The sequence below is a fragment of the Pelobates fuscus genome, chromosome 10, assembly GCF_036172605.1.
Source record: "Pelobates fuscus isolate aPelFus1 chromosome 10, aPelFus1.pri, whole genome shotgun sequence".
Taxonomy (NCBI): Eukaryota; Metazoa; Chordata; class Amphibia; order Anura; family Pelobatidae; genus Pelobates; species Pelobates fuscus.
The window spans coordinates 11,043,955-11,063,142 of record NC_086326.1 but is presented as its reverse complement, the minus strand read 5'-3'; the positions used below and the strand labels follow the sequence as shown (position 1 = coordinate 11,063,142).

At 37.7% G+C, this 19,188-nt stretch overlaps 29 non-coding genes across 29 annotated transcripts; 22 read left to right on the top strand and 7 right to left on the bottom strand.

The window, feature by feature from the left end:
* The first annotated feature begins 507 nt into the window (after window positions 1-507).
* Window positions 508-578, top strand: TRNAG-CCC (transfer RNA glycine (anticodon CCC)). Its single transcript has one exon. It is a non-coding gene; the product is annotated as a tRNA-Gly (tRNA).
* Window positions 579-1,515: 937 nt separating this feature from the next.
* Window positions 1,516-1,587, bottom strand: TRNAQ-UUG (transfer RNA glutamine (anticodon UUG)). The gene has a single exon. It is a non-coding gene; the product is annotated as a tRNA-Gln (tRNA).
* A 161-nt stretch (window positions 1,588-1,748) lies between these two features.
* Window positions 1,749-1,857, top strand: TRNAL-CAA (transfer RNA leucine (anticodon CAA)). Its single transcript has 2 exons — window positions 1,749-1,786; window positions 1,812-1,857. It is a non-coding gene; the product is annotated as a tRNA-Leu (tRNA).
* A 280-nt stretch (window positions 1,858-2,137) lies between these two features.
* On the top strand, window positions 2,138-2,208 carry TRNAG-CCC (transfer RNA glycine (anticodon CCC)). Its single transcript has one exon. It is a non-coding gene; the product is annotated as a tRNA-Gly (tRNA).
* A 1,176-nt stretch (window positions 2,209-3,384) lies between these two features.
* On the top strand, window positions 3,385-3,493 carry TRNAL-CAA (transfer RNA leucine (anticodon CAA)). Its single transcript has 2 exons — window positions 3,385-3,422; window positions 3,448-3,493. It is a non-coding gene; the product is annotated as a tRNA-Leu (tRNA).
* A 280-nt stretch (window positions 3,494-3,773) lies between these two features.
* Window positions 3,774-3,844, top strand: TRNAG-CCC (transfer RNA glycine (anticodon CCC)). The gene has a single exon. It is a non-coding gene; the product is annotated as a tRNA-Gly (tRNA).
* Window positions 3,845-5,000: 1,156 nt separating this feature from the next.
* Window positions 5,001-5,109, top strand: TRNAL-CAA (transfer RNA leucine (anticodon CAA)). Its single transcript has 2 exons — window positions 5,001-5,038; window positions 5,064-5,109. It is a non-coding gene; the product is annotated as a tRNA-Leu (tRNA).
* An 864-nt stretch (window positions 5,110-5,973) lies between these two features.
* TRNAQ-UUG (transfer RNA glutamine (anticodon UUG)) lies at window positions 5,974-6,045 on the bottom strand. Its single transcript has one exon. It is a non-coding gene; the product is annotated as a tRNA-Gln (tRNA).
* A 161-nt stretch (window positions 6,046-6,206) lies between these two features.
* Window positions 6,207-6,315, top strand: TRNAL-CAA (transfer RNA leucine (anticodon CAA)). Its single transcript has 2 exons — window positions 6,207-6,244; window positions 6,270-6,315. It is a non-coding gene; the product is annotated as a tRNA-Leu (tRNA).
* A 280-nt stretch (window positions 6,316-6,595) lies between these two features.
* Window positions 6,596-6,666, top strand: TRNAG-CCC (transfer RNA glycine (anticodon CCC)). The gene has a single exon. It is a non-coding gene; the product is annotated as a tRNA-Gly (tRNA).
* Window positions 6,667-7,822: 1,156 nt separating this feature from the next.
* TRNAL-CAA (transfer RNA leucine (anticodon CAA)) lies at window positions 7,823-7,931 on the top strand. Its single transcript has 2 exons — window positions 7,823-7,860; window positions 7,886-7,931. It is a non-coding gene; the product is annotated as a tRNA-Leu (tRNA).
* Window positions 7,932-8,211: 280 nt separating this feature from the next.
* TRNAG-CCC (transfer RNA glycine (anticodon CCC)) lies at window positions 8,212-8,282 on the top strand. The gene has a single exon. It is a non-coding gene; the product is annotated as a tRNA-Gly (tRNA).
* A 943-nt stretch (window positions 8,283-9,225) lies between these two features.
* Window positions 9,226-9,297, bottom strand: TRNAQ-UUG (transfer RNA glutamine (anticodon UUG)). Its single transcript has one exon. It is a non-coding gene; the product is annotated as a tRNA-Gln (tRNA).
* Window positions 9,298-9,458: 161 nt separating this feature from the next.
* On the top strand, window positions 9,459-9,567 carry TRNAL-CAA (transfer RNA leucine (anticodon CAA)). Its single transcript has 2 exons — window positions 9,459-9,496; window positions 9,522-9,567. It is a non-coding gene; the product is annotated as a tRNA-Leu (tRNA).
* A 280-nt stretch (window positions 9,568-9,847) lies between these two features.
* On the top strand, window positions 9,848-9,918 carry TRNAG-CCC (transfer RNA glycine (anticodon CCC)). Its single transcript has one exon. It is a non-coding gene; the product is annotated as a tRNA-Gly (tRNA).
* Window positions 9,919-11,074: 1,156 nt separating this feature from the next.
* Window positions 11,075-11,183, top strand: TRNAL-CAA (transfer RNA leucine (anticodon CAA)). The gene is made up of 2 exons: window positions 11,075-11,112; window positions 11,138-11,183. It is a non-coding gene; the product is annotated as a tRNA-Leu (tRNA).
* A 280-nt stretch (window positions 11,184-11,463) lies between these two features.
* Window positions 11,464-11,534, top strand: TRNAG-CCC (transfer RNA glycine (anticodon CCC)). Its single transcript has one exon. It is a non-coding gene; the product is annotated as a tRNA-Gly (tRNA).
* Window positions 11,535-12,477: 943 nt separating this feature from the next.
* Window positions 12,478-12,549, bottom strand: TRNAQ-UUG (transfer RNA glutamine (anticodon UUG)). The gene has a single exon. It is a non-coding gene; the product is annotated as a tRNA-Gln (tRNA).
* A 161-nt stretch (window positions 12,550-12,710) lies between these two features.
* Window positions 12,711-12,819, top strand: TRNAL-CAA (transfer RNA leucine (anticodon CAA)). The gene is made up of 2 exons: window positions 12,711-12,748; window positions 12,774-12,819. It is a non-coding gene; the product is annotated as a tRNA-Leu (tRNA).
* A 280-nt stretch (window positions 12,820-13,099) lies between these two features.
* TRNAG-CCC (transfer RNA glycine (anticodon CCC)) lies at window positions 13,100-13,170 on the top strand. The gene has a single exon. It is a non-coding gene; the product is annotated as a tRNA-Gly (tRNA).
* A 943-nt stretch (window positions 13,171-14,113) lies between these two features.
* Window positions 14,114-14,185, bottom strand: TRNAQ-UUG (transfer RNA glutamine (anticodon UUG)). Its single transcript has one exon. It is a non-coding gene; the product is annotated as a tRNA-Gln (tRNA).
* A 161-nt stretch (window positions 14,186-14,346) lies between these two features.
* TRNAL-CAA (transfer RNA leucine (anticodon CAA)) lies at window positions 14,347-14,455 on the top strand. Its single transcript has 2 exons — window positions 14,347-14,384; window positions 14,410-14,455. It is a non-coding gene; the product is annotated as a tRNA-Leu (tRNA).
* A 280-nt stretch (window positions 14,456-14,735) lies between these two features.
* TRNAG-CCC (transfer RNA glycine (anticodon CCC)) lies at window positions 14,736-14,806 on the top strand. Its single transcript has one exon. It is a non-coding gene; the product is annotated as a tRNA-Gly (tRNA).
* Window positions 14,807-15,743: 937 nt separating this feature from the next.
* Window positions 15,744-15,815, bottom strand: TRNAQ-UUG (transfer RNA glutamine (anticodon UUG)). Its single transcript has one exon. It is a non-coding gene; the product is annotated as a tRNA-Gln (tRNA).
* Window positions 15,816-15,976: 161 nt separating this feature from the next.
* Window positions 15,977-16,085, top strand: TRNAL-CAA (transfer RNA leucine (anticodon CAA)). Its single transcript has 2 exons — window positions 15,977-16,014; window positions 16,040-16,085. It is a non-coding gene; the product is annotated as a tRNA-Leu (tRNA).
* Window positions 16,086-16,365: 280 nt separating this feature from the next.
* On the top strand, window positions 16,366-16,436 carry TRNAG-CCC (transfer RNA glycine (anticodon CCC)). Its single transcript has one exon. It is a non-coding gene; the product is annotated as a tRNA-Gly (tRNA).
* Window positions 16,437-17,607: 1,171 nt separating this feature from the next.
* Window positions 17,608-17,716, top strand: TRNAL-CAA (transfer RNA leucine (anticodon CAA)). The gene is made up of 2 exons: window positions 17,608-17,645; window positions 17,671-17,716. It is a non-coding gene; the product is annotated as a tRNA-Leu (tRNA).
* Window positions 17,717-17,996: 280 nt separating this feature from the next.
* On the top strand, window positions 17,997-18,067 carry TRNAG-CCC (transfer RNA glycine (anticodon CCC)). Its single transcript has one exon. It is a non-coding gene; the product is annotated as a tRNA-Gly (tRNA).
* A 943-nt stretch (window positions 18,068-19,010) lies between these two features.
* Window positions 19,011-19,082, bottom strand: TRNAQ-UUG (transfer RNA glutamine (anticodon UUG)). Its single transcript has one exon. It is a non-coding gene; the product is annotated as a tRNA-Gln (tRNA).
* Between the last annotated feature and the right edge of the window lie 106 nt (window positions 19,083-19,188).

Here is a 19,188-nt window from a genome sequence, read left to right as displayed (position 1 = left end):
CTTCGATAACGGTAGAATATCACCTCTCACTCAATTTCAATAAAAGTGGGTAATTGTAAGGAAAATGTAGACTTTGCACAAGTAGCAGACTTTTCCTGCCAAACATGCTACACACAGTGTCAGGATGGCCGAGCAATCTAAGGCGCCAGACTCAAGATCAACTTCTTCCACAACCTGGGTGTTCTGGTCTCCACATGGAGGCGTGGGTTCAAATCCCACTTCTGACAGCTTTTTCATATTTTTTGCTTTTCATTCTTAAAATTCCATCCTTTTACATTGAAAATAGGAAAATGATCACGTTTTAATGGGCAGAAGAATTCATCGTCTAGGCATTGAACCCAAATGATAAGGTAAACATTAAGGTGGAGAATTAAGGTTTTCACCCTTTTACCACATGACTATTATGAATTTATTCCCGAATGGTGTGTAGTATATTTTTACAACAGAACGTGTTAGAGCAATGCTCAAAGAGTGCATCTTGACAGTTAGAGTACACCCATGCAGCTTGCGCTAGTAGTGTAGGGGTATCATGCAAGATTCCCATTCTTGCGACCTGGGTTCGAGTCCCAGCTAGCGCATTGTGTGTCAATGCTAGTTTTTATTCTTAAACTGCACATGTGACTTAGCTATAATTTAGAAACAGTGATTATATTGTGCTTTGATTGATTACATTTCTGATGAGTTTTATTTTTTTACTGGCTTTAAGAAATCTTTACATTCCCAAGTTGAAGTCAACAGTTCTTATGGAGCAATTTTCCCCATTGCACTTTATACAGATTTCAATCATTCAGTCTTTATTCTCAACTTACCAGTGCCAGGTAAGTTGAAGTCAACAATTCTTATGGAGCAATTTTCCCCATTGCACTTTTATCTATCCTTAATACAGATTTCAACCATTCAGTCTTTATTCTCAACTTACCAGTGCCAGGTGCAGTATGACACCTTCTATAAAGTCATTTGCTCATTATGGCTTCATAGCAGGTGTTTAGAATTGATCATTATCTTTAAGTCTGAATGCTTCTGATGATGACATTTCAAAGATTATTTTCTGGATTCTGTTCTTTTGGGGTGTCATTATTTGCTGGTTGTTAAACTCTACGGCATGTATCCTTCTTTGAAGTCATTCTCTGTGCCCTAGACTAACATTGTCTTAATGTGATGCTCTTCATTGGGGATTAACGATTCTGACCAGGAATGATCCATCCTTTTCCATTTAAAATAGGAAACTAATCACTTTATAATAGTCAGAAGAATATTGCATCATCTAGGCATTGATACCAAATGATTTATGTTGGCCTGATCCATACCCATGGTTAAGAAATGATGCATTTCTAGGTATGCATAAATGCTTGAAAGAAATGAAACCTAGCAGATGCCAGAGATGTCCATTGGTATCTAATGTCGAGAGGGCTGACTCCAATTTGGCAGATTATATATGCTTAAATTAGATTTTAAGAAAGAATGTTTTGTTGAATGTAGCTTTCTCTTGATGTGAAATTTTTAAAAGAAGCACATAGGTCCCACTGAGATTTGAACTCGGATCACTGGATTCAAAGTCCAGAGTGCTAACCATTACACCACGGAACCCCTACATGACTCCACCAACTGGAAGAACCTCTGGATCTCAGATCTTCGATAACGGTAGAATATCACCTCTCACTCAATTTCAATAAAAGTGGGTAATTGTAAGGAAAATGTAGACTTTGCACAAGTAGCAGACTTTTCCTGCCAAAAATGCTACACACAGTGTCAGGATGGCCGAGCGGTCTAAGGCGCCAGACTCAAGATCAACTTCTTCCACAACCTGGGTGTTCTGGTCTCCACATGGAGGCGTGGGTTCAAATCCCACTTCTGACAGCTTTTTCATATTTTTTGCTTTTCATTCTTAAAATTCCATCCTTTTACATTGAAAATAGGAAAATGATCACGTTTTAATGGGCAGAAGAATTCATCGTCTAGGCATTGAACCCAAATGATAAGGTAAACATTAAGGTGGAGAATTAAGGTTTTCACCCTTTTACCACATGACTATTATGAATTTATTCCCGAATGGTGTGTAGTATATTTTTACAACAGAACATGTTAGAGCAATGCTCAAAGAGTGCATCTTGACAGTTAGAGTACACCCATGCAGCTTGCGCTAGTAGTGTAGGGGTATCATGCAAGATTCCCATTCTTGCGACCTGGGTTTGAGTCCCAGCTAGCGCATTGTGTGTCAATGCTAGTTTTTATTCTTAAACTGCACATGTGACTTAGCTATAATTTAGAAACAGTGATTATATTGTGCTTTGATTGATTACATTTCTGATGAGTTTTATTTTTTTACTGGCTTTAAGAAATCTTTACATTCCCAAGTTGAAGTCAACAGTTCTTATGGAGCAATTTTCCCCATTGCACTTTATACAGATTTCAATCATTCAGTCTTTATTCTCAACTTACCAGTGCCAGGTAAGTTGAAGTCAACAATTCTTATGGAGCAATTTTCCCCATTGCACTTTTATCTATCCTTAATACAGATTTCAACCATTCAGTCTTTATTCTCAACTTACCAGTGCCAGGTGCAGTATGACACCTTCTATAAAGTCATTTGCTCATTATGGCTTCATAGCAGGTGTTTAGAATTGATCATTATCTTTAAGTCTGAATGCTTCTGATGATGACATTTCAAAGATTATTTTCTGGATTCTGTTCTTTTGGGGTGTCATTATTCGCTGGTTGTTAAACTCTACGGCATGTATCCTTCTTTGAAGTCATTCTCTGGGCCCTAGACTAACATTGTCTTAATGTGATGCTCTTCATTGGGGATTAACGATTCTGACCAGGAATGATCCATCCTTTTCCATTTAAAATAGGAAACTAATCACTTTATAATAGTCAGAAGAATAATGCATCATCTAGGCATTGATACCAAATGATTTATGTTGGCCTGATCCATACCCATGGTTAAGAAATGAAGCATTTCTAGGTATGCATAAATGCTTGAAAGAAATGAAACCTAGCAGATGCCAGAGATGTCTATTGGTATCTAATGTCGAGAGGGCTGACTCCAATTTGGCATTGGCAGATTAAATATGCTTAAATTAGATTTTAAGAAAGAATGTTTTGTTGAATGTAGCTTTCTCTTGATGTGAAATTTTTAAAAGAAGCACATATGTCCCACCGAGATTTGAACTCGGATCACCAGATTCAGAGTCCAGAGTGCTAACCATTACACCATGGAACCCCTACATGACTCCACCAACTGGAAGAACCTCTGGATCTCAGATCTTCGATAACGGTAGAATATCACCTCTCACTCAATTTCAATAAAAGTGGGTAATTGTAAGGAAAATGTAGACTTTGCACAAGTAGCAGACTTTTCCTGCCAAACATGCTACACACAGTGTCAGGATGGCCGAGCGGTCTAAGGCGCCAGACTCAAGATCAACTTCTTCCACAACCTGGGTGTTCTGGTCTCCACATGGAGGCGTGGGTTCAAATCCCACTTCTGACAGCTTTTTCATATTTTTTGCTTTTCATTCTTAAAGTTCCATCCTTTTACATTGAAAATAGGAAAATGATCACGTTTTAATGGGCAGAAGAATTCATCGTCTAGGCATTGAACCCAAATGATAAGGTAAACATTAAGGTGGAGAATTAAGGTTTTCACCCTTTTACCACATGACTATTATGAATTTATTCCCGAATGGTGTGTAGTATATTTTTACAACAGAACGTGTTAGAGCAATGCTCAAAGAGTGCATCTTGACAGTTAGAGTACACCCATGCAGCTTGCGCTAGTAGTGTAGGGGTATCATGCAAGATTCCCATTCTTGCGACCTGGGTTCGAGTCCCAGCTAGCGCATTGTGTGTCAATGCTAGTTTTTATTCTTAAACTGCACATGTGACTTAGCTATAATTTAGAAACAGTGATTATATTGTGCTTTGATTGATTACATTTCTGATGAGTTTTATTTTTTTACTGGCTTTAAGAAATCTTTACATTCCCAAGTTGAAGTCAACAGTTCTTATGGAGCAATTTTCCCCATTGCACTTTATACAGATTTCAATCATTCAGTCTTTATTCTCAACTTACCAGTGCCAGGTAAGTTGAAGTCAACAATTCTTATGGAGCAATTTTCCCCATTGCACTTTTATCTATCCTTAATACAGATTTCAACCATTCAGTCTTTATTCTCAACTTACCAGTGCCAGGTGCAGTATGACACCTTCTATAAAGTCATTTGCTCATTATGGCTTCATAGCAGGTGTTTAGAATTGATCATTATCTTTAAGTCTGAATGCTTCTGATGATGAAATTTCAAAGATTATTTTCTGGATTCTGTTCTTTTGGGGTGTCATTATTCGCTGGTTGTTAAACTCTACGGCATGTATCCTTCTTTGAAGTCATTCTCTGTGCCCTAGACTAACATTGTCTTAATGTGATGCTCTTCATTGGGGATTAACGATTCTGACCAGGAATGATCCATCCTTTTCCATTTAAAATAGGAAACTAATCACTTTATAATAGTCAGAAGAATAATGCATCATCTAGGCATTGATACCAAATGATTTATGTTGGCCTGATCCATACCCATGGTTAAGAAATGATGCATTTCTAGGTATGCATAAATGCTTGAAAGAAATGAAACCTAGCAGATGCCAGAGATGTCCATTGGTATCTAATGTCGAGAGGGCTGACTCCAATTTGGCATTGGCAGATTATATATGCTTAAATTAGATTTTAAGAAAGAATGTTTTGTTGAATGTAGCTTTCTCTTGATGTGAAATTTTTAAAAGAAGCACTTAGGTCCCACCGAGATTTGAACTCCAGCGTGCTAACCATTACACCATGGAACCCCTACATGACTCCACCAACTGGAAGAACCTCTGGATCTCAGATCTTCGATAACGGTAGAATATCACCTCTCACTCAATTTCAATAAAAGTGGGTAATTGTAAGGAAAATGTAGACTTTGCACAAGTAGCAGGCTTTTCCTGCCAAACATGCTACACACAGTGTCAGGATGGCCGAGCGGTCTAAGGCGCCAGACTCAAGATCAACTTCTTCCACAACCTGGGTGTTCTGGTCTCCACATGGAGGCGTGGGTTCAAATCCTTCTTCTGACAGCTTTTTCATATTTTTTGCTTTTCATTCTTAAAATTCCATCCTTTTACATTGAAAATAGGAAAATGATCACGTTTTAATGGGCAGAAGAATTCATCGTCTAGGCATTGAACCCAAATAATAATGTAAACATTAAGGTGGAGAATTAAGGTTTTCACCCTTTTACCACATGACTATTATGAATTTATTCCCGAATGGTGTGTAGTATATTTTTACAACAGAACATGTTAGAGCAACACTCAAAGAGTGCATCTTGACAGTTAGAGTACACCCATGCAGCTTGCGCTAGTAGTGTAGGGGTATCATGCAAGATTCCCATTCTTGCGACCTGTGTTTGAGTCCCATTATCTTTAAGTCTGAATGCTTCTGATGATGACATTTCAAAGATTATTTTCTGGATTCTGTTCTTTTGGGGTGTCATTATTCGCTGGTTGTTAAACTCTACGGCATGTATCCTTCTTTGAAGTCATTCTCTGTGCCCTAGACTAACATTGTCTTAATGTGATGCTCTTCATTGGGGATTAACGATTCTGACCAGGAATGATCCATCCTTTTCCATTTAAAATAGGAAACTAATCACTTTATAATAGTCAGAAGAATAATGCATCATCTAGGCATTGATACCAAATGATTTATGTTGGCCTGATCCATACCCATGGTTAAGAAATGAAGCATTTCTAGGTATGCATAAATGCTTGAAAGAAATGAAACCTAGCAGATGCCAGAGATGTCTATTGATGTCTATTGTCGAGAGGGCTGACTCCAATTTGGCATTGGCAGATTATATATGCTTAAATTAGATTTTAAGAAAGAATGTTTTGTTGAATGTAGCTTTCTCTTGATGTGAATTTTTAAAAGAAGCACATAGGTCCCACCGAGATTTGAACTCGGATCACTGGATTCAAAGTCCAGAGTGCTAACCATTACACCATGGAACCCCTACATTACTCCCCCAACTGGAAGAACCCCTGGTTCTCAGATCTTCGATAACGATAGAATATCACCTCTCACTCAATTTCAATAAAAGTGGGTAATTGTAAGGAAAATGTAGACTTTGCACAAGTAGCAGACTTTTCCTGCCAAAAATGCTACACACAGTGTCAGGATGGCCGAGCGGTCTAAGGCGCCAGACTCAAGATCAACTTCTTCCACAACCTGGGTGTTCTGGTCTCCACATGGAGGCGTGGGTTCAAATCCCACTTCTGACAGCTTTTTCATATTTTTTGCTTTTCATTCTTAAAATTCCATCCTTTTACATTGAAAATAGGTAAATGATCACGTTTTAATGGGCAGAAGAATTCATCGTCTAGGCATTGAACCCAAATGATAAGGTAAACATTAAGGTTGAGAATTAAGGTTTTCACCCTTTTACCACATGACTATTATGAATTTATTCCCGAATGGTGTGTAGTATATTTTTACAACAGAACATGTTAGAGCAATGCTCAAAGAGTGCATCTTGACAGTTAGAGTACACCCATGCAGCTTGCGCTAGTAGTGTAGGGGTATCATGCACGATTCCCATTCTTGCGACCTGGGTTCGAGTCCCAGCTAGCGCATTGTGTGTCAATGCGAGTTTTTATTCTTAAACTGCACATGTGACTTAGCTATAATTTAGAAACAGTGATTATATTGTGCTTTGATTGATTACATTTCTGATGAGTTTTATTTTTTCACTGGCTTTAAGAAATCTTTACATTCCCAAGTTGAAGTCAACAGTTCTTATGGAGCAATTTTCCCCATTGCACTTTATACAGATTTCAATCATTCAGTCTTTATTCTCAACTTACCAGTGCCAGGTAAGTTGAAGTCAACAATTCTTATGGAGCAATTTTCCCCATTGCACTTTTATCTATCCTTAATACAGATTTCAACCATTCAGTCTTTATTCTCAACTTACCAGTGCCAGGTGCAGTATGACACCTTCTATAAAGTCATTTGCTCATTATGGCTTCATAGCAGGTGTTTAGAATTGATCATTATCTTTAAGTCTGAATGCTTCTGATGATGACATTTCAAAGATTATTTTCTGGATTCTGTTCTTTTGGGGTGTCATTATTCGCTGGTTGTTAAACTCTACGGCATGTATCCTTCTTTGAAGTCATTCTCTGTGCCCAGGACTAACATTGTCTTAATGTGATGCTCTTCATTGGGGATTAACGATTCTGACCAGGAATGATCCATCCTTTTCCATTTAAAATAGGAAACTAATCACTTTATAATAGTCAGAAGAATAATGCATCATCTAGGCATTGATACCAAATGATTTATGTTGGCCTGATCCATACCCATGGTTAAGAAATTAAGCATTTCTAGGTATGCATAAATGCTTGAAAGAAATGAAACCTAGCAGATGCCAGAGATGTCTATTGGTATCTAATGTCGAGAGGGCTGACTCCAATTTGGCATTGGCAGATTATATATGCTTAAATTAGATTTTAAGAAAGAATGTTTTGTTGAATGTAGCTTTCTCTTGATGTGAAATTTTTAAAAGAAGCACTTAGGTCCCACTGAGATTTGAACTCCAGAGTGCTAACCATTACACCATGGAACCCCTACATGACTCCACCAACTGGAAGAACCTCTGGATCTCAGATCTTCGATAATGGTAGAATATCACCTCTCACTCAATTTCAATAAAAGTGGGTAATTGTAAGGAAAATGTAGACTTTGCACAAGTAGCAGACTTTTCCTGCCAAACATGCTACACACAGTGTCAGGATGGCCGAGCGGTCTAAGGCGCCAGACTCAAGATCAACTTCTTCCACAACCTGGGTGTTCTGGTCTCCACATGGAGGCGTGGGTTCAAATCCCACTTCTGACAGCTTTTTCATATTTTTTGCTTTTCATTCTTAAAATTCCATCCTTTTACATTGAAAATAGGAAAATGATCACGTTTTAATGGGCAGAAGAATTCATCGTCTAGGCATTGAACCCAAATGATAAGGTAAACATTAAGGTGGAGAATTAAGGTTTTCACCCTTTTACCACATGACTATTATGAATTTATTCCTGAATGGTGTGTAGTATATTTTTACAACAGAACATGTTAGAGCAACACTCAAAGAGTGCATCTTGACAGTTAGAGTACACCCATGCAGCTTGCGCTAGTAGTGTAGGGGTATCATGCAGGATTCCCATTCTTGCGACCTGGGTTTGAGTCCCAGCTAGCGCATTGTGTGACAATGCTAGTTTTTATTCTTAAACTGCACATGTGACTTAGCTATAATTTAGAAACAGTGATTATATTGTGCTTTGATTGATTACATTTCTGATGAGTTTTATTTTTTCACTGGCTTTAAGAAATCTTTACATTCCCAAGTTGAAGTCAACAGTTCTTATGGAGCAATTTTCCCCATTGCACTTTATACAGATTTCAATCATTCAGTCTTTATTCTCAACTTACCAGTGCCAGGTAAGTTGAAGTCAACAATTCTTATGGAGCAATTTTCCCCATTGCACTTTTATCTATCCTTAATACAGATTTCAACCATTCAGTCTTTATTCTCAACTTACCAGTGCCAGGTGCAGTATGACACCTTCTATAAAGTCATTTGCTCATTATGGCTTCATAGCAGGTGTTTAGAATTGATCATTATCTTTAAGTCTGAATGCTTCTGATGATGACATTTCAAAGATTATTTTCTGGATTCTGTTCTTTTGGGGTGTCATTATTCGCTGGTTGTTAAACTCTACGGCATGTATCCTTCTTTGAAGTCATTCTCTGTGCCCTAGACTAACATTGTCTTAATGTGATGCTCTTCATTGGGGATTAACGATTCTGACCAGGAATGATCCATCCTTTTCCATTTAAAATAGGAAACTAATCACTTTATAATAGTCAGAAGAATAATGCATCATCTAGGCATTGATACCAAATGATTTATGTTGGCCTGATCCATACCCATGGTTAAGAAATGAAGCATTTCTAGGTATGCATAAATGCTTGAAAGAAATGAAACCTAAGCGATGCCAGAGATGTCTATTGATATCTAATGTCGAGAGGGCTGACTCCAATTTGGCATTGGCAGATTATATATGCTTAAATTAGATTTTAAGAAAGAATGTTTTGTTGAATGTAGCTTTCTCTTGATGTGAAATTTTTAAAAGAAGCACGTAGGTCCCACCGAGATTTGAACTCGGATCACTGGATTCAAAGTCCAGAGTGCTAACCATTACACCATGGAACCCCTACATAACTCCACCAACTGGAAGAACCCCTGGATCTCAGATCTTCGATAACGGTAGAATATCACCTCTCACTCAATTTCAATAAAAGTGGGTAATTGTAAGGAAAATGTAGACTTTGCACAAGTAGCAGACTTTTCCTGCCAAACATGCTACACACAGTGTCAGGATGGCCGAGCGGTCTAAGGCGCCAGACTCAAGATCAACTTCTTCCACAACCTGGGTGTTCTGGTCTCCACATGGAGGCGTGGGTTCAAATCCCACTTCTGACAGCTTTTTCATATTTTTTGCTTTTCATTCTTAAAATTCCATCCTTTTACATTGAAAATAGGTAAATGATCACGTTTTAATGGGCAGAAGAATTCATCGTCTAGGCATTGAACCCAAATGATAAGGTAAACATTAAGGTTGAGAATTAAGGTTTTCACCCTTTTACCACATGACTATTATGAATTTATTCCCGAATGGTGTGTAGTATATTTTTACAACAGAACATGTTAGAGCAATGCTCAAAGAGTGCATCTTGACAGTTAGAGTACACCCATGCAGCTTGCGCTAGTAGTGTAGGGGTATCATGCACGATTCCCATTCTTGCGACCTGGGTTCGAGTCCCAGCTAGCGCATTGTGTGTCAATGCGAGTTTTTATTCTTAAACTGCACATGTGACTTAGCTATAATTTAGAAACAGTGATTATATTGTGCTTTGATTGATTACATTTCTGATGAGTTTTATTTTTTCACTGGCTTTAAGAAATCTTTACATTCCCAAGTTGAAGTCAACAGTTCTTATGGAGCAATTTTCCCCATTGCACTTTATACAGATTTCAATCATTCAGTCTTTATTCTCAACTTACCAGTGCCAGGTAAGTTGAAGTCAACAATTCTTATGGAGCAATTTTCCCCATTGCACTTTTATCTATCCTTAATACAGATTTCAACCATTCAGTCTTTATTCTCAACTTACCAGTGCCAGGTGCAGTATGACACCTTCTATAAAGTCATTTGCTCATTATGGCTTCATAGCAGGTGTTTAGAATTGATCATTATCTTTAAGTCTGAATGCTTCTGATGATGACATTTCAAAGATTATTTTCTGGATTCTGTTCTTTTGGGGTGTCATTATTCGCTGGTTGTTAAACTCTACGGCATGTATCCTTCTTTGAAGTCATTCTCTGTGCCCAGGACTAACATTGTCTTAATGTGATGCTCTTCATTGGGGATTAACGATTCTGACCAGGAATGATCCATCCTTTTCCATTTAAAATAGGAAACTAATCACTTTATAATAGTCAGAAGAATAATGCATCATCTAGGCATTGATACCAAATGATTTATGTTGGCCTGATCCATACCCATGGTTAAGAAATTAAGCATTTCTAGGTATGCATAAATGCTTGAAAGAAATGAAACCTAGCAGATGCCAGAGATGTCTATTGGTATCTAATGTCGAGAGGGCTGACTCCAATTTGGCATTGGCAGATTATATATGCTTAAATTAGATTTTAAGAAAGAATGTTTTGTTGAATGTAGCTTTCTCTTGATGTGAAATTTTTAAAAGAAGCACTTAGGTCCCACTGAGATTTGAACTCCAGAGTGCTAACCATTACACCATGGAACCCCTACATGACTCCACCAACTGGAAGAACCTCTGGATCTCAGATCTTCGATAATGGTAGAATATCACCTCTCACTCAATTTCAATAAAAGTGGGTAATTGTAAGGAAAATGTAGACTTTGCACAAGTAGCAGACTTTTCCTGCCAAACATGCTACACACAGTGTCAGGATGGCCGAGCGGTCTAAGGCGCCAGACTCAAGATCAACTTCTTCCACAACCTGGGTGTTCTGGTCTCCACATGGAGGCGTGGGTTCAAATCCCACTTCTGACAGCTTTTTCATATTTTTTGCTTTTCATTCTTAAAATTCCATCCTTTTACATTGAAAATAGGAAAATGATCACGTTTTAATGGGCAGAAGAATTCATCGTCTAGGCATTGAACCCAAATGATAAGGTAAACATTAAGGTGGAGAATTAAGGTTTTCACCCTTTTACCACATGACTATTATGAATTTATTCCTGAATGGTGTGTAGTATATTTTTACAACAGAACATGTTAGAGCAACACTCAAAGAGTGCATCTTGACAGTTAGAGTACACCCATGCAGCTTGCGCTAGTAGTGTAGGGGTATCATGCAGGATTCCCATTCTTGCGACCTGGGTTTGAGTCCCAGCTAGCGCATTGTGTGACAATGCTAGTTTTTATTCTTAAACTGCACATGTGACTTAGCTATAATTTAGAAACAGTGATTATATTGTGCTTTGATTGATTACATTTCTGATGAGTTTTATTTTTTCACTGGCTTTAAGAAATCTTTACATTCCCAAGTTGAAGTCAACAGTTCTTATGGAGCAATTTTCCCCATTGCACTTTATACAGATTTCAATCATTCAGTCTTTATTCTCAACTTACCAGTGCCAGGTAAGTTGAAGTCAACAATTCTTATGGAGCAATTTTCCCCATTGCACTTTTATCTATCCTTAATACAGATTTCAACCATTCAGTCTTTATTCTCAACTTACCAGTGCCAGGTGCAGTATGACACCTTCTATAAAGTCATTTGCTCATTATGGCTTCATAGCAGGTGTTTAGAATTGATCATTATCTTTAAGTCTGAATGCTTCTGATGATGACATTTCAAAGATTATTTTCTGGATTCTGTTCTTTTGGGGTGTCATTATTCGCTGGTTGTTAAACTCTACGGCATGTATCCTTCTTTGAAGTCATTCTCTGTGCCCTAGACTAACATTGTCTTAATGTGATGCTCTTCATTGGGGATTAACGATTCTGACCAGGAATGATCCATCCTTTTCCATTTAAAATAGGAAACTAATCACTTTATAATAGTCAGAAGAATAATGCATCATCTAGGCATTGATACCAAATGATTTATGTTGGCCTGATCCATACCCATGGTTAAGAAATGAAGCATTTCTAGGTATGCATAAATGCTTGAAAGAAATGAAACCTAAGCGATGCCAGAGATGTCTATTGATATCTAATGTCGAGAGGGCTGACTCCAATTTGGCATTGGCAGATTATATATGCTTAAATTAGATTTTAAGAAAGAATGTTTTGTTGAATGTAGCTTTCTCTTGATGTGAAATTTTTAAAAGAAGCACGTAGGTCCCACCGAGATTTGAACTCGGATCACTGGATTCAAAGTCCAGAGTGCTAACCATTACACCATGGAACCCCTACATAACTCCACCAACTGGAAGAACCCCTGGATCTCAGATCTTCGATAACGGTAGAATATCACCTCTCACTCAATTTCAATAAAAGTGGGTAATTGTAAGGAAAATGTAGACTTTGCACAAGTAGCAGACTTTTCCTGCCAAACATGCTACACACAGTGTCAGGATGGCCGAGCGGTCTAAGGCGCCAGACTCAAGATCAACTTCTTCCACAACCTGGGTGTTCTGGTCTCCACATGGAGGCGTGGGTTCAAATCCCACTTCTGACAGCTTTTTCATATTTTTTGCTTTTCTTTCTTAAAATTCCATCCTTTTACATTGAAAATAGGAAAATGATCACGTTTTAATGGGCAGAAGAATTCATCGTCTAGGCATTGAACCCAAATGATAAGGTAAACATTAAAGTGGAGAATTAAGGTTTTCACCCTTTTACCACATGACTATTATGAATTTATTCCCGAATGGTGTGTAGTATATTTTTACAACAGAACATGTTAGAGCAATGCTCAAAGAGTGCATCTTGACAGTTAGAGTACACCCATGCAGCTTGCGCTAGTAGTGTAGGGGTATCATGCAAGATTCCCATTCTTGCGACCTGGGTTCGAGTCCCAGCTAGCGCATTGTGTGACAATGCTAGTTTTTTTTCTTAAACTGCACATGTGACTTAGCTATAATTTAGAAAGAGTGATTATATTGTGCTTTGATTGATTACATTTCTGATGAGTTTTATTTTTTCACTGGCTTTAAGAAATCTTTACATTCCCAAGTTAAAGTCAACAGTTCTTATGGAGCAATTTTCCCCATTGCACTTTATACAGATTTCAATCATTCAGTCTTTATTCTCAACTTACCAGTGCCAGGTAAGTTGAAGTCAACAGTTCTTATGGAGCAATTTTCCCCATTGCACTTTTATCTATCCTTAATACAGATTTCAATCATTCAGTCTTTATTCTCAACTTACCAGTGCCAGGTGCAGTATGACACCTTCTATAAAGTCATTTGCTCATTATGGCTTCATAGCAGGTGTTTAGAATTGATCATTATATTTAAGTCTGAATGCTTCTGATGATGACATTTCAAAGATTATTTTCTGGATTCTGTTCTTTTGGGGTGTCATTATTCGCTGGTTGTTAAACTCTACGGCATGTATCCTTCCTTGAAGTCATTCTCTGTGCCCTAGACTAACATTGTCTTAATGTGATGCTCTTCATTGGGGATTAACGATTCTGACCAGGAATGATCCATCCTTTTCCATTTAAAATAGGAAACTAATCACTTTATAATAGTCAGAAGAATAATGCATCATCTAGGCATTGATACCAAATGATTTATGTTGGCCTGATCCATACCCATGGTTAAGAAATGAAGCATTTCTAGGTATGCATAAATGCTTGAAAGAAATGAAACCTAAGCGATGCCAGAGATGTCTATTGATATCTAATGTCGAGAGGGCTGACTCCAATTTGGCATTGGCAGATTATATATGCTTAAATTAGATTTTAAGAAAGAATGTTTTGTTGAATGTAGCTTTCTCTTGATGTGAAATTTTTAAAAGAAGCACGTAGGTCCCACCGAGATTTGAACTCGGATCACTGGATTCAAAGTCCAGAGTGCTAACCATTACACCATGGAACCCCTACATAACTCCACCAACTGGAAGAACCCCTGGATCTCAGATCTTCGATAACGGTAGAATATCACCTCTCACTCAATTTCAATAAAAGTGGGTAATTGTAAGGAAAATGTAGACTTTGCACAAGTAGCAGACTTTTCCTGCCAAACATGCTACACACAGTGTCAGGATGGCCGAGCGGTCTAAGGCGCCAGACTCAAGATCAACTTCTTCCACAACCTGGGTGTTCTGGTCTCCACATGGAGGCGTGGGTTCAAATCCCACTTCTGACAGCTTTTTCATATTTTTTGCTTTTCATTCTTAAAATTCCATCCTTTTACATTGAAAATAGGAAAATGATCACGTTTTAATGGGCAGAAGAATTCATCGTCTAGGCATTGAACCCAAATGATAAGGTAAACATTAAGGTGGAGAATTAAGGTTTTCACCCTTTTACCACATGACTATTATGAATTTATTCCCGAATGGTGTGTAGTATATTTTTACAACAGAACATGTTAGAGCAATGCTCAAAGTGTGCATCTTGACAGTTAGAGTACACCCATGCAGCTTGCGCTAGTAGTGTAGGGGTATCATGCAAGATTCCCATTCTTGTGACCTGAGTTCGAGTCCCAGCTAGCGCATTGTGTGACAATGCTAGTTTTTATTCTTAAACTGCACATGTGACTTAGCTATAATTTAGAAACAGTGATTATATTGTGCTTTGATTGATTACATTTCTGATGAGTTTTATTTTTTCACTGGCTTTAAGAAATCTTTACATTCCCAAGTTAAAGTCAACAGTTCTTATGGAGCAATTTTCCCCATTGCACTTTATACAGATTTCAATCATTCAGTCTTTATTCTCAACTTACCAGTGCCAGGTAAGTTGAAGTCAACAGTTCTTATGGAGCAATTTTCCCCATTGCACTTTTATCTTTCCTTAATACAGATTTCAATCATTCAGTCTTTATTCTCAACTTTCCAGTGCCAGGTGCAGTATGACACCTTCTATAAAGTCATTTGCTCATTATGGCTTCATAGCAGGTGTTTAGAATTGATCATTATATTTAAGTCTGAATGCTTCTGATGATGACATTTCAAAGATTATTTTCTGGATTCTGTTCTTTTGGGGTGTCATTATTCGCTGGTTGTTAAACTCTACGGCATGTATCCTTCCTTGAAGTCATTCTCTGTGCCCTAGACTAACATTGTCTTAATGTGATGCTCTTCATTGGGGATTAACGATTCTGACCAGGAATGATCCATCCTTTTCCATTTAAAATAGGAAACTAATCACTTTATAATAGTCAGAAGAATAATGCATCATCTAGGCATTGATACCAAATGATTTATGTTGGCCTGATCCATACCCATGGTTAAGAAATGAAGCATTTCTAGGTATGCATAAATGCTTGAAAGAAATGAAACCTAAGCGATGCCAGAGATGTCTATTGATATCTAATGTCGAGAGGGCTGACTCCAATTTGGCAGATTATATATGCTTAAATTAGATTTTAAGAAAGAATGTTTTGTTGAATGTAGCTTTCTCTTGATGTGAAATTTTTAAAAGAAGCACGTAGGTCCCACCGAGATTTGAACTCGGATCACTGGATTCAAAGTCCAGAGTGCTAACCATTACACCATGGAACCCCTACATAACTCCACCAACTGGAAGAACCCCTGGATCTCAGATCTTTGATAACGGTAGAATATCACCTCTCACTCAATTTCAATAAAAGTGGGTAATTGTAAGGAAAATGTAGACTTTGCACAAGTAGCAGACTTTTCCTGCCAAACATGCTACACACAGTGTCAGGATGGCCGAGCGGTCTAAGGCGCCAGACTCAAGATCAACTTCTTCCACAACCTGGGTGTTCTGGTCTCCACATGGAGGCGTGGGTTCAAATCCCACTTCTGACAGCTTTTTCATATTTTTTGCTTTTCATTCTTAAAATTCCATCCTTTTACATTGAAAATAGGAAAATGATCACGTTTTAATGGGCAGAAGAATTCATCGTCTAGGCATTGAACCCAAATGATAAGGTAAACATTAAGGTGGAGAATTAAGGTTTTCACCCTTTTACCACATGACTATTATGAATTTATTCCCGAATGGTGTGTAGTATATTTTTACAACAGAACATGTTAGAGCAATGCTCAAAGTGTGCATCTTGACAGTTAGAGTACACCCATGCAGCTTGCGCTAGTAGTGTAGGGGTATCATGCAAGATTCCCATTCTTGTGACCTGAGTTCGAGTCCCAGCTAGCGCATTGTGTGACAATGCTAGTTTTTATTCTTAAACTGCACATGTGACTTAGCTATAATTTAGAAACAGTGATTATATTGTGCTTTGATTGATTACATTTCTGATGAGTTTTATTTTTTCACTGGCTTTAAGAAATCTTTACATTCCCAAGTTAAAGTCAACAGTTCTTATGGAGCAATTTTCCCCATTGCACTTTATACAGATTTCAATCATTCAGTCTTTATTCTCAACTTACCAGTGCCAGGTAAGTTGAAGTCAACAGTTCTTATGGAGCAATTTTCCCCATTGCACTTTTATCTTTCCTTAATACAGATTTCAATCATTCAGTCTTTATTCTCAACTTTCCAGTGCCAGGTGCAGTATGACACCTTCTATAAAGTCATTTGCTCATTATGGCTTCATAGCAGGTGTTTAGAATTGATCATTATATTTAAGTCTGAATGCTTCTGATGATGACATTTCAAAGATTATTTTCTGGATTCTGTTCTTTTGGGGTGTCATTATTCGCTGGTTGTTAAACTCTACGGCATGTATCCTTCCTTGAAGTCATTCTCTGTGCCCTAGACTAACATTGTCTTAATGTGATGCTCTTCATTGGGGATTAACGATTCTGACCAGGAATGATCCATCCTTTTCCATTTAAAATAGGAAACTAATCACTTTATAATAGTCAGAAGAATAATGCATCATCTAGGCATTGATACCAAATGATTTATGTTGGCCTGATCCATACCCATGGTTAAGAAATGAAGCATTTCTAGGTATGCATAAATGCTTGAAAGAAATGAAACCTAAGCGATGCCAGAGATGTCTATTGATATCTAATGTCGAGAGGGATGACTCCAATTTGGCAGATTATATATGCTTAAATTAGATTTTAAGAAAGAATGTTTTGTTGAATGTAGCTTTCTCTTGATGTGAAATTTTTAAAAGAAGCACGTAGGTCCCACCGAGATTTGAACTCGGATCACTGGATTTAAAGTCCAGAGTGCTAACCATTACACCATGGAACCCCTACATAACTCCACCAACTGGAAGAACCCCTGGATCTCAGATCTTCGATAACGGTAGAATATCACCTCTCACTCAATTTCAATAAAAGTGGGTAATTGTAAGGAAAAATGTAGACTTTGCACAAGTAGCAGACTTTTCCTGCCAAACATGCTACACACAGTGTCAGGATGGCCGAGCGGTCTAAGGCGCCAGACTCAAGATCAACTTCTTCCACAACCTGGGTGTTCTGGTCTCCACATGGAGGCGTGGGTTCAAATCCCACTTCTGACAGCTTTTTCATATTTTTTGCTTTTCATTCTTAAAATTCCATCCTTTTACATTGAAAATAGGAAAATGATCACGTTTTAATGGGCAGAAGAATTCATCGTCTAGGCATTGAACCCAAATAATAAGGTAAACATTAAGGTGGAGAATTAAGGTTTTCACCCTTTTACCACATGACTATTATGAATTTATTCCCGAATGGTGTGTAGTATATTTTTACAACAGAACATGTTAGAGCAATGCTCAAAGAGTGCATCTTGACAGTTAGAGTACACCCATGCAGCTTGCACTAGTAGTGTAGGGGTATCATGCAAGATTCCCATTCTTGTGACCTGGGTTCGAGTCCCAGCTAGCGCATTGTTTGACAATGCTAGTTTTTATTCTTAAACTGCACATGTGACTTAGCTATAATTTAGAAACAGTGATTATATTGTGCTTTGATTGATTACATTTCTGATGAGTTTTATTTTTTCACTGGCTTTAAGAAATCTTTACATTCCCAAGTTGAAGTCAACAGTTCTTATGGAGCAATTTTCCCCATTGCACTTTATACAGATTTCAATCATTCAGTCTTTATTCTCAACTTACCAGTGCCAGGTAAGTTGAAGTCAACAGTTCTTATGGAGCAATTTTCCCCATTGCACTTTTATCTATCCTTAATACAGATTTCAATCATTCAGTCTTTATTCTCAACTTACCAGTGCCAGGTGCAGTATGACACCTTCTATAAAGTCATTTGCTCATTATGGCTTCATAGCAGGTGTTTAGAATTGATCATTATATTTAAGTCTGAATGCTTCTGATGATGACATTTCAAAGATTATTTTCTGGATTCTGTTCTTTTGGGGTGTCATTATTCGCTGGTTGTTAAACTCTACGGCATGTATCCTTCCTTGAAGTCATTCTCTGTGCCCTAGACTAACATTGTCTTAATGTGATGCTCTTCATTGGGGATTAACGATTCTGACCAGGAATGATCCATCCTTTTCCATTTAAAATAGGAAACTAATCACTTTATAATAGTCAGAAGAATAATGCATCATCTAGGCATTGATACCAAATGATTTATGTTGGCCTGATCCATACCCATGGTTAAGAAATGAAGCATTTCTAGGTATGCATAAATGCTTGAAAGAAATGAAACCTAAGCGATGCCAGAGATGTCTATTGATATCTAATGTCGAGTGGGCTGACTCAAATTTGGCATTGGCAGATTATATATGCTTAAATTAGATTGTAAGAAAGAATGTTTTGTTGAATGTAGCTTTCTCTTGATGTGAAATTTTTAAAAGAAGCACGTAGGTCCCACCGAGATTTGAACTCGGATCACTGGATTCAAAGTCCAGAGTGCTAACCATTACACCATGGAACCCCTACATGACTCCCCCAACTGGAAGAACCCCTGGATCTCAGATCTTCGATAACGTTAGAATATCACCTCTCACTCAATTTCAATAAAAGTGGGTAATTGTATGGAA